Source organism: Silene latifolia, chromosome Y (assembly GCF_048544455.1).
Source record: "Silene latifolia isolate original U9 population chromosome Y, ASM4854445v1, whole genome shotgun sequence".
NCBI lineage: Eukaryota > Viridiplantae > Streptophyta > Magnoliopsida > Caryophyllales > Caryophyllaceae > Silene > Silene latifolia.
The window spans coordinates 483,100,821-483,111,567 of NC_133538.1; the positions used below are offsets into that span (position 1 = coordinate 483,100,821).

The 10,747-nt window shown below is 35.5% G+C and overlaps 1 long non-coding RNA gene across 4 annotated transcripts; it reads left to right on the top strand.

Annotated features, from left to right (window-relative positions):
* Positions 1-535: 535 nt before the first annotated feature.
* On the top strand, positions 536-3,776 carry LOC141627300 (uncharacterized). Of its 4 annotated transcripts, XR_012536864.1 has the most exons (5): positions 1,710-1,822; positions 2,020-2,149; positions 2,337-2,409; positions 2,675-2,709; positions 3,423-3,776. It is a non-coding gene; the product is annotated as an uncharacterized LOC141627300 (long non-coding RNA). The 4 variants fall into 4 exon arrangements; XR_012536865.1 differs by lacking the exons at positions 1,710-1,822; positions 2,020-2,149 and adding an exon at positions 536-594; XR_012536863.1 differs by having other exon boundaries at positions 1,710-2,149.
* The last annotated feature ends 6,971 nt before the right edge of the window (positions 3,777-10,747 follow it).

The following is a 10,747-nucleotide window of genomic DNA, read 5'->3' on the forward strand; positions in this document are numbered from 1 at the left end:
TGCTTGGGCTTGACCAGAGAGCCCACCTCCATGAGCTTTCACAAAGACATCATAGTTCGCCTCATACCCCATGGTTGCTAATGGGGTTTTCACATATTGGAGCCACAAAGGGTTTCCCTGAAGATATTTCTGCACATACGAATACAAGAGAAAGGTATTAGTGAATACTAAGAACTGCTCCACCTCGAAACTCGGTTCAAAAGGTAAAAATAAAATGTGTCTTACAATATGGCGTTAGGTATGTTCTTGAGTAATATTATAGTCACTAGATCTTGTTGTGGTACAAACATGGATGGATACCTATTAAGGGTAATACATGTAGAAATTTGTTCGAGTATTTCTTTTCTAACCGCTCTATCTCCTTGTGTTCTTCATGAACTGTAACCTCGGGTACCCAATATTGTGTATGTTCTTTCTATCACCAGAACGCATCGAAAAGAGAATGCTTGGGTGGTTGCTAATTGCATTCATAGTTGGTCGTAAGTCTAGATTAATTAATCATCAGATCAAGGGCAATTAAAAAAATCGCTTAATCGCCAATCAATTCTAATTCTTCAACTCACAAAGATACAATCTGCCTATTACCTATCATAGGTACGGTTCTACTCTTCACTCTTTTTCATCTACTCGGAAGTTATTGTAAATTTTAATTGATTTAATCGAATTGTGGGTGTGGTTGATAATTTCGATCATCAGCAACATGATTAAGTATTGCTTGATAATTTCAATAATTCGTAAGTTATTACTCATAAGTCACAAAGTTATGTTTTTTTTTTTATTTTGGGCTAATATGATTTCTTTTAATTGTTTATGCAAACGATTGTTGAAATTCTTTGATAGCAAAGTGTAGATTAATTAATCCATGATTTGTGTCTTTGTGTATAGTTTTTTTTATTGTTTTTGTTTTGATAGCAAATATTGTTAGAACAGATCGTCTATAGTTATAATTGTGAATTGTTTATTTGTTATTAAAGGAAAAATTTGGAACAACATTAATTTAATTCAGGTCCTGCATGTGACCCCTGTTCGACTCAAATGATACTCGACTCTAGTCAAGCTTCTGCTTGGCCATAACGGTGAAACATAAACAGTTTAACACCCTTTGGATACATTTTGAGTTATTGATGATATTGAAGTGTCCAATGTCATTAGACCTATCACCTATGAAGGACATATTCTAGACAGTATTCTAGACAGATTCGAGTTAGTTTTTTGCTTGATCATGGATGTTGATAAATATTAATCTTTGATATCGAGAGAAAATAAATGTTGTGATGTTGATGAATATTAATCTTTGCTTAGTCATGGATCATTTGCATTGATTTTCGAGATACTATTGTTTTAACAATGACGGTTGTAGTCGGTTTATTGCATTTCTGAATGTTACATTTTAATTATGAAGAACTGGGGAAGTAGATTGTATAGCAGCAATTCTTACATTTTCATCTACATGTTGAACCCTTTTGGAACATCGACGACTGGTCGGGACTCGGGAGGGTAATGATTATCGAACAAATCTGTTGTTTTATGTTATTGTAAGATGGAATGAGATGCCTTGAACTTGAGACAAGCATAAAGTAAATGTCAATCGTTCAACTTTTTGTGTTCAAGGTAAAAATGAGCCGTGTCTACGTATGTATATCTTGTAGATCTCCCACATTTAAATACACATCTCAACCTTGATGTGGATGTAGATTTCCTATGTCCAAGAGTGGGAGATACGTATTCGAACCCAGGTTTAGCAGCCTTCCCTCCAAAATAAAACCACAACACAAGTTAGCGGCCAACTGACTACCCGCGACCAATTGACAACTTCTTTCAGGTACAATACTACTCCATCCCTTCGTCTCAAATCATTTGTTTACCTTCAACTAAAATACCCGCCACAAAGAAAAAAAAAGGTAAACAAATGACCGACTGAGGGAGTAAAATTTAAGGTTCCATGGTTTGTTCTTTTGTATACTCAATTGGGTATAAATTAATATAGGTCTTCTTATTTGTCTTTCTTAATCAATGTAGTTGACCCTGCTTGTGTATTTAACGAGATTTGCTTGGCTTTGATGCTCTAAATTGAATTTATTAGTAGTAACGGGACACTGGCGGAACAATGTTTACTATTGGAACAAGATAAGCTAGGGGAAAATAATCGGTAATTTGAACTTAAAATCTCAATTGAACTTGTCAGTAGTAATGTTGATGATTTGTTCAGTACCTGTAATGAAGAAATCTCAATTGAACTTGTCAGTAGAATGGACTTCTTTTTTTGTGTAGGATTCGAGTTTTTATCGAACTAGGGTACAAGCTGATCTTTGTTTTTGCCACTGAACTTATGATAGGCAAATGGTTTGGCTAGAATCAAGATAGGGGAACCGATACTATTGCAAGTATGAAGGTTGTGTATAGTTTATGGTTAGTTTATACTCTCTCTTTCTTAGTCAATTGTTTACCTTTACCAATTTTGTGAGAAATTTTGAACAAAGGTAAATTAATGACTAGCATAAACAAAGTAGTTCAATTCCCTTAGTAACTACAAGTATTGTTTCATTGGCTCTCTTTAGGCGGTTGGTACTTGTAATATTAGCGATGACTAGTATACATGTTCATTAATATTCCAGTTTTTGTGTCCTATTGTAACATTTAATTTGTTCCCATTTTTTGTTGGTCTTTGATGTAGGTCGAAGATATGATATGGATCAAATTTGAACAAAGGTAAATTACTGACTAGCATAAACAGAGTAGTTCATTTCCGTTAGTAACTACAAGTATTGTTTCATTGGCTCTCTTTAAGGAGTTGGTACTTGCAATATTAGCTATTCTATCCGTTTGCTGAACTCACCCAACCTCTAGGAATCGATGTTGAATCACTAGGCCATCTAATGGTGGGAAGGCTAACAACTGAAGTAGCATGTTTTCCACTGTCAGATGTCTTAACTAGTCCGCTGGATGGTGTCCAATACCCGATTACATGCTTCCCACAATTCTTAATGTTTTATGAACTGAAAAGTCAAGCCTTGAATCTCCCCATCGAAAAGAGAAATTACAACTCAAACCTTTAAATCTCAAGTGTAACAGTTTTTTCACCAACTTAGGGGGCCAACCTGTGAGACTACCATTGTAGCAATATCAGTAGATAAGTTAGCTTCCATGTCAGCTTTCCGATAGGTGAAATTAATATTACCAACTCATTCGACAGCTCTAACTAGAGCAGTAGTAGCATCATAAGCCCAAAATCCATAAACATTTGGTGTTGCTTCCATCAGAGTTAGGTTCTTTTTCTGCTGGAATTTTGATTTCCATGTGAAGGTAAAATTTTGGAGCTAATCAAATATATTCATGTAAATTATTGCTTTATGTTATTTCTGCCTTCAGTGTGTACTAATCAAATATATTCATATAAAATATATTTTGTATGCCCGTTGTAGGTTTCAGATTCGTCAGATGGTCAAGATGCGCCTTCATATGTTGATTGAAGCCCCTTTAACATTGCGCCTACATCATTGAAGCCCCTACGACGTTCAAACTACTAGGTGTCCTTGTCTAGCTAGTTTCATAGCATTATTTACGACTTTTTGACAATTTTATGTTGGATTTTACTTTCATCCAGATCCTTATTGCTATTTTTGATTTTGTCGTACTATAAAGTACTAGTTTATATTAGGTAAATTGTCAATGCTAGTATTTGTGACGGAGACGATATTTGTATCAGACGTGTGATTATTTATAAAAGTACGTGGGTACTACTTCATTATATATATAAATTGCATTATGTTGGTTTATGATTTAGTAATAGCTAGTGGTAGTGTAGTACTACTACATTATATGTCTATTTATTCTCTACGATTTTATCAGGAAATCAAATTCTTAAAAATCTAAAAGCCGAAATTATACTCTGACAATAAGAAGCGTCAATATATTAATAGTTGACGCCTAATTCCGTCTCATCGACTGACACATAAAACCATCAATAGTCGCACAAGACGCTTAAAAGCGTCACATTTATTGACAATTAAAAGCGTCAATAGCCACCAAAGACGCTTAAAAGCGTCAATTTTGTTGACAATTAAAAGCGTCAATAGTCCATGAAGACGTTTAAAAGCGTCACATTTATTGACAATTAAAAGCGTCAATAGCCACCAAAGACGCTTAAAAGCGTCAATTTTGTTGACAATTAAAAGCGTCAATAGGCCATGAAGACGCTAAAAAATGTCATAATTATTGACTAAAAAAAGCGTCAAAAAATAGTGACGGCCCAAAATTTGACGCTTTTATAAAGCGTCGATAAAAACAAAATTGACGCTTTAAAGCGTCGAAAAAGGCCTGAAAAAGCGTCACCAATGCAAGGTATGTGTAGTAGTGAACACGTATCAACCGGGAATTATTAGTCAACTTCAAGCTCAAGTAAGAGAGCGTGATGAACGTGAAGCCAAACGTGATGAAGAATTCCGCCAAATGAAGGAAATAATGGAAATTTTTTTGAATTGGTGGCAAGGTTGTAACCCCGGACCTAGACCCAACTACGATCCAAATGATCTGCATGGTCCACAAGGGGGGAGTGGAGCCTGTGTTGGCTTCCAAGTAAGATGATTTTAGCATGTAAGCTTGTAAAACTTGAAATTTAGACTTGAACATTAGAATAGCTTAGCTTGTAAAACTTTCATTTTCAATATATGAAATGAAGTTTGAGAAAATGGGAGGTGTTGGGTTGAAATGTATGGTGTTGTGTGTGTTGAAATTTGGGATGTATGGCGTTGTGGAACATCGGTTTGTATGCAGGTTGTAAATATTTGGCTAGCAATGAAAACGAAAAAAACCACCAAAACATACAGTGACTTTGGCGACTGAAAAGGGATTTGGCGACTGAATTTCAGTCGCCAAATTGGCGACTGATTTGAGGTAGTCGCCAAAATGGTGACTGAACTTCAGTCGCCAAAGCCCTTATTCAGTTGCCAAATTTGCTCAGTGATAATGGGTACGTCACCCAAATTTGGCGACTATACCACATTTAGCGACTGAAATTCAGTCGCCAATTTGGCGACTACCTCAAATCAATCGCCATTTTGGCGACTACCATTTCGGTCGCTATTTTTGTCATTTGGCGACTGATTTGTCAGTCGCCAAATTTGGCGACCGTCATTAGTCGCCAAAGTTAGAAAAGGCGACTAAAGTTTGCGACTGACGTTTGGCGACTGAAATCAGTCGCCAAATTGATTTTAGCGACTGATTTCAGTCGCCAAAATCGGTCGCCTGTTTTAATTCTTTTTGTAGTGTGATGTTGGATTCCCATTCAAGAAAGTTACTACCGTCATCTTTTAAAATACATTTGTCCATTACGGACCTTAGCCATTAATCTTTGCCTAATGAAGTAGTGGATGGAGTTGATGAAGTTGCCATTGCGAATTAAAATGCTACAACAAAAAGGAAAAATTAACATTCATTGTTTTAAAAATTACTTGTAAAAAACATGTTTAGCAAGTTTTAGCATTTATATAATGACCTCCCACTAAATTATATAAATGATTCCAAGACCGAAATATTAAACAAAAATGAGCATCGCTTGGACGAAACATCCCATAATTGCGTAAATTCGGTAAGTCACGTTGACTAATTCTACCTCTAGAACTCTTGGCCGACGAATTTCCTCAAATTCATCTACTAGCCCCGGAACACAAGACCGTCTTATATCCCGTTGAGTCCAACCAATTTTAGTGTGTGATAACCATTTACCACCCTACTTACCCAAGGTAAAAAGAGAACACCCGCAGGCGAGCGTGGCTCTAATGAACAAGAGATTCATAGGTGTTACTAATTGGTAAGGCTAATCTCAATTTTAGTTATGTGAGAGATCTTGTCAATTTAATCATAAATTCCTTATAAGTGAATTAATTCGGTGAATGAAAATGACGTGAATTGACAACCGCGAAAATAAAATGCATGTGAATGGCGATTTTGGCATGCCCGAAAATAAAACAAGCAAACATGTAAGCATATGAATAAATCCTAGTATGGCCACCTAGTTAATAAAAACTAGTCTATTACATTTCGGAAACCAACTCCTTGGTCCCTTTCCTCTTCATTCCATAAGTGGCTCTTCCATGTAGGATTTGGAACACCTTCCAAAAATAGACTTCGTCTCGTTGTAATCCGTCTTTTGGAAACGCCGGTAAAATAACTATTACAAATGAATTACATAGCTATTCCTATTATATATTAATTAATAAAATAAATAAAACTATTAATTAATTACAAACCGACGATACGAGATCGTATTTAATTACAAACAAATCGATATTCTCATTCATTTCGGGTAAGAACGATTAAAATTAACTAGGCCATACTAGGTACAATAAGATAAATACTTTAAATAAATGACAATCATTCATTCAACTTAAATAAATATGATTAAAATGCTGTAAAAAATGATGCCAAAATCGCCCTATCTATCATTCATCGGTATCCATCTCGGTTTTTCTTTATTTAATCGATTTTTAACATGTAAAAATCAATAATTAACTCTTACATCTCATTTAAGTCCAAATTAATTGTCCAAACTGATTTTAACCTCAAAATTAGTCGTCACTAATTTTGTGACAAATTATTAGTTTGATTTGGTGATAATTTGCTAATTTAATCGAAAAAATCATAATATTTAAGTAAAAATCCAAAATAATTGAAAAATTACCCAAAAAATTGAAACAAAAACTTTTAGTATTCTGGAACTCTCCCAAGAACACCAAAATGTCAGAAAAATTGCCCAAAAATTCCGGATAAATTTTGTGAAGAAAACGATCGATATTTATCGGTTTTTAACCACTAAAACCAATAAACATCAAAACAAACTGAAAACACACATGTAAAATCACTTTTTATATTTAAATAATAATCTTAAATGTACATAAATTTATCATGGGCAGAATCAAAAGTTTCAAAATTATGATTAATTAATTTGACTTTTATCGCCTTTTAACTCAAAAAATCAATAAACATGCAAAAAAATCGAACCAACCTTCAACCTTTTGCATACAATCATTAGAAAACATGCATGAACTACCATAAATAATCCATGCACCGAATCAACTTTTAACTAATTTTAGTCAATTTTTCACTAAAATGCGACATTTTGACTCGGTTTTCTACCAAAAAACATTAAAATTAGCAAAATAACTTCAAAAATCACCAAAAAATTCCACAAACCTCTTTAGATCAGTAGGTATGCTTATCCCAAAAATTTTGTGCTAAAACCTCTTCGAACACAATTTTTGAGTTTTTACAAATTATCTCATAATTCATTAAAAAGCTTAAAATCAACATGCAAATTACAAGCCTAAGCTCTCATACCACTTGAAAGATCATAGATCCAATGGGGCTGACTTGCACTGTTCTGTCTCATTTTGATACTTGTCTAGGACGATCCTGATTACGGTTAATCCGAATACATGACGGATCAGATTGACATGTTTGCATTTTTACACTTTGTTATTTGACACACTTTTTCAAATAAATGGATCGTGTTAAGCATCATAACCCGAATTTGGTAAATGGATGTTTAATTTCCATTTTCACATGTAAATCAATTTAAATCCAACTTGACATCTTATGCTTGATATTTGGATTAACAAACCGACTTAGAAAGCTCACATGTTAGGTTAAAACTTTTGGATGTGCATTCATGCATTTACACCGTTTTATCAACTTTTACACTTAAACAACAACGATGGATCAGTAGAGACCGCTAACGCGGGCGAGATTGGGTGTCCAATTAAAGGGCTTCCCAATACGTACCCTCACCTCTTACTCAGAACCTTTGGATAGTGGATGGCCTTATCCAGGGCGCACGATAGTCATTTTAGGTATAGAATGCTAAAAGAGGGACGAGTCCTTATCTTTAGTACCTATGTCAAGCACCGCTTTTTGCCTTGATTGACCTAGGTATAAAGTGGATTCGAACGGATTCCAAGCATCCCACAAATGCTTGGTGGCAACTCCGAACATCTCTAATCGTTTCGAGACCTTTGCCGAGACGAAACCGACGGATCTAAAGCGATCCGGTCGAAAGTATTTTACGCCGCCGAGCATGGCTTTAAAAAGACCGCTGCATGTCCACAGATTGGCTTGGCGTGCAGGTGGCCTGTGACCCTCAGACCGGTAGGTGGCCCAAATCCACAGACCGGCCTATGGCCCATGTCCACACTTAGGCCTTTAGTGTTAGTCTCCTCTTCGATGATCGGTCGTTGGATGTTATCAATTTAGCTCCGTTTCCCTCTGTTTGGGTAAGGTTAGTGCTCCTCTACTATAAAGGACACGACACCTCATATAATATACATAAAGGGAAGCTAAAGACAAGAAATGACTCTAATACACACTAAAAAGCATAGGAACTAGGCTAGTTAGGGGACTAAATGTGCGTAAATAGGAGTCACATCAAATATCCCCAAACCGAAACTTTGCTTGTTCCGAGTAAAGGGGTAACTAAAAATATGACCTTTATTTATACTAATCTAATAACATAGCCGATATGAGACAATTAGCCGGTCTAACTGTACCCTTTTAACTCACAACAAGACGAGGTAAGATGCCTTCTTACAAGGCAAGGTGAGGCTTGCCAAAATTTTGATGCACCTTACATTAAGCACATAAACAAATCAAAGGATGCATCTACAAAAGAATAGCAACTTTCATCATCTAAGTGGCGGAAATAAACTAATAGCGAAGAAATTTAAGGGTACACATTCCATCATAGATACTAGTTCTTCAAGCCACTAAGTCCAAGAGGATACAATAAGTCACCTCCAAGTGGTGTCAAACTAGGCTACTTTCATCCACATTTGCTAAATGCTTTCGTCAAGGGCAATCGGACGGGATGGAAGGATGATCCCTATGATGTTAGTGGCATATGACATGACAAATCTCGGATTCTCTATAAGTGTAAAGGTCAAGGATCACCGCAAGCTCAACAAGCTGGCATAACAAAAAGGTTTTTGGAAGTGAAGTGCTCAAGTCAATTAAAACAAAAGTGGTGGATTTTGACTAGTATTCAAAATTTGGCCTCATTTCAACTTCCGCATTTCACATTTCAAAACTTAAGATAGGGTTTGTCTCTCATTTGTTGGTGTTTTTTGCTTTCTCCAATGGCTTATTAGGCAACCGGTTAACCTCTAGACAATAGCTTTCGGGGTGATAGTAACTTTGTCTTTGGGCGGCTGAATTCACAACCGTGTGGGGGCCCAATTCAATGGATCCCTCACCAAGGGAAATTGAAGGGGTACGCCTCCTTCAAATTTCTTTTCAATTTAACAATTCAAAACATTTTAGGTTTCTTTGGCGATTAAAAAGATTCCACATCATAAAACTTTTGAAATGAGCACTTCAAACTTATTAATGAAAAGTATTTTTGGGTTTGTCAAACCACCAAGTCAATCATGGTCCCTAAGACAAGTTGATAAAGTCCATATCACATCATAAGGTTGGATAGATGACTCACATGCTAACCCTTAACTAGGCTTTATACCATGGGACAAAAGATACTAGTATGACACATCTTAGGGTGTCTTGAGGGTATTCTAGCAAATAAAGTCTCAAGGAGAAAACTTATCTACAAGGGCCTTATAAACACTTGTCAAGCTTCCCAATTAGGCATTTTCACAAAAAAAAATTCTATCATGCAACTATATGCCATGATTCAACTAACATATATACAACTCTAATGGATATGCTTCTATGAACTAGTATACCAAGCAATCTAGATACAACTCCTAACAACACATAGGTACACAAACCATATCAACAAAAAACACAACATCCTATTTGACATGTAAGCTCATCCCCCTCATATGAGTAATGAAAAGAAATGGAAGGGAAATAGGGATTAGAGCGATCATACCAGGCGGCCTTCACATTCCCTTGCTAACGCCTCAAATGTAGTGTTGTATTTATGCGAGAAGAGAACAAAAACATAAGTATATAGAATTTTACACTACTAATTTAAAGAACTTGTTTTTGGTTTTGTAATTTTCAAATTTTTATGGATTTTGTTTTTATGAAATTAAAGAACATATTTTTTTGATTTTTCGAGATTTTTCAATTTTTATGTATTTTGGGATATAAATTGCCATCCCCCACTTTATTTTGGAGATTGTTCTCAATGTACATGTAGGACTAGGAAGAAAAAGAAAATACATGTTTTTGGATTGTTGGATTTATAGAAATTGAAGTATAAATGCAAATGCAATTCTAAGTACATACGAGTGAATACATGCTCTAAGTAAATGCAATTATATATGACATATATAACAAATGAATGCAATCTAAACTACACTAGATGATGCATGTTTTCTATTAATTGGAAGCAAATTTAAATTAGCTTAGGTCACCTATGATTAAAACTCCCCAAACCGATTTCAGCACTATTTTTAGTGTAGAAAGGAATACGTTTGGTCTTTAGTGACTATGCATGAATGCAAGTTTAACTACATGAATTAACTATATGGGACATGTGAGATATATTGCAATGCAAGCTATACTAAAATGTAATGCAATACAACTATACATGCGAGGGAGAGAAGAGGTATCATACAATGGAGGTGGCATGGCTAAATGTTTCTAGCCATTGTATCCCTCATCATCATCATCACGTCATCCATATCTGCTATGCCCTCCTTTGTCTTCATATCCTCCTCCTTGGTTACGGTATCCCCTACTTTGGCCATCAAATTCGCCTCCTTGGTTACCATAATTAGGAAACAAGAAATGT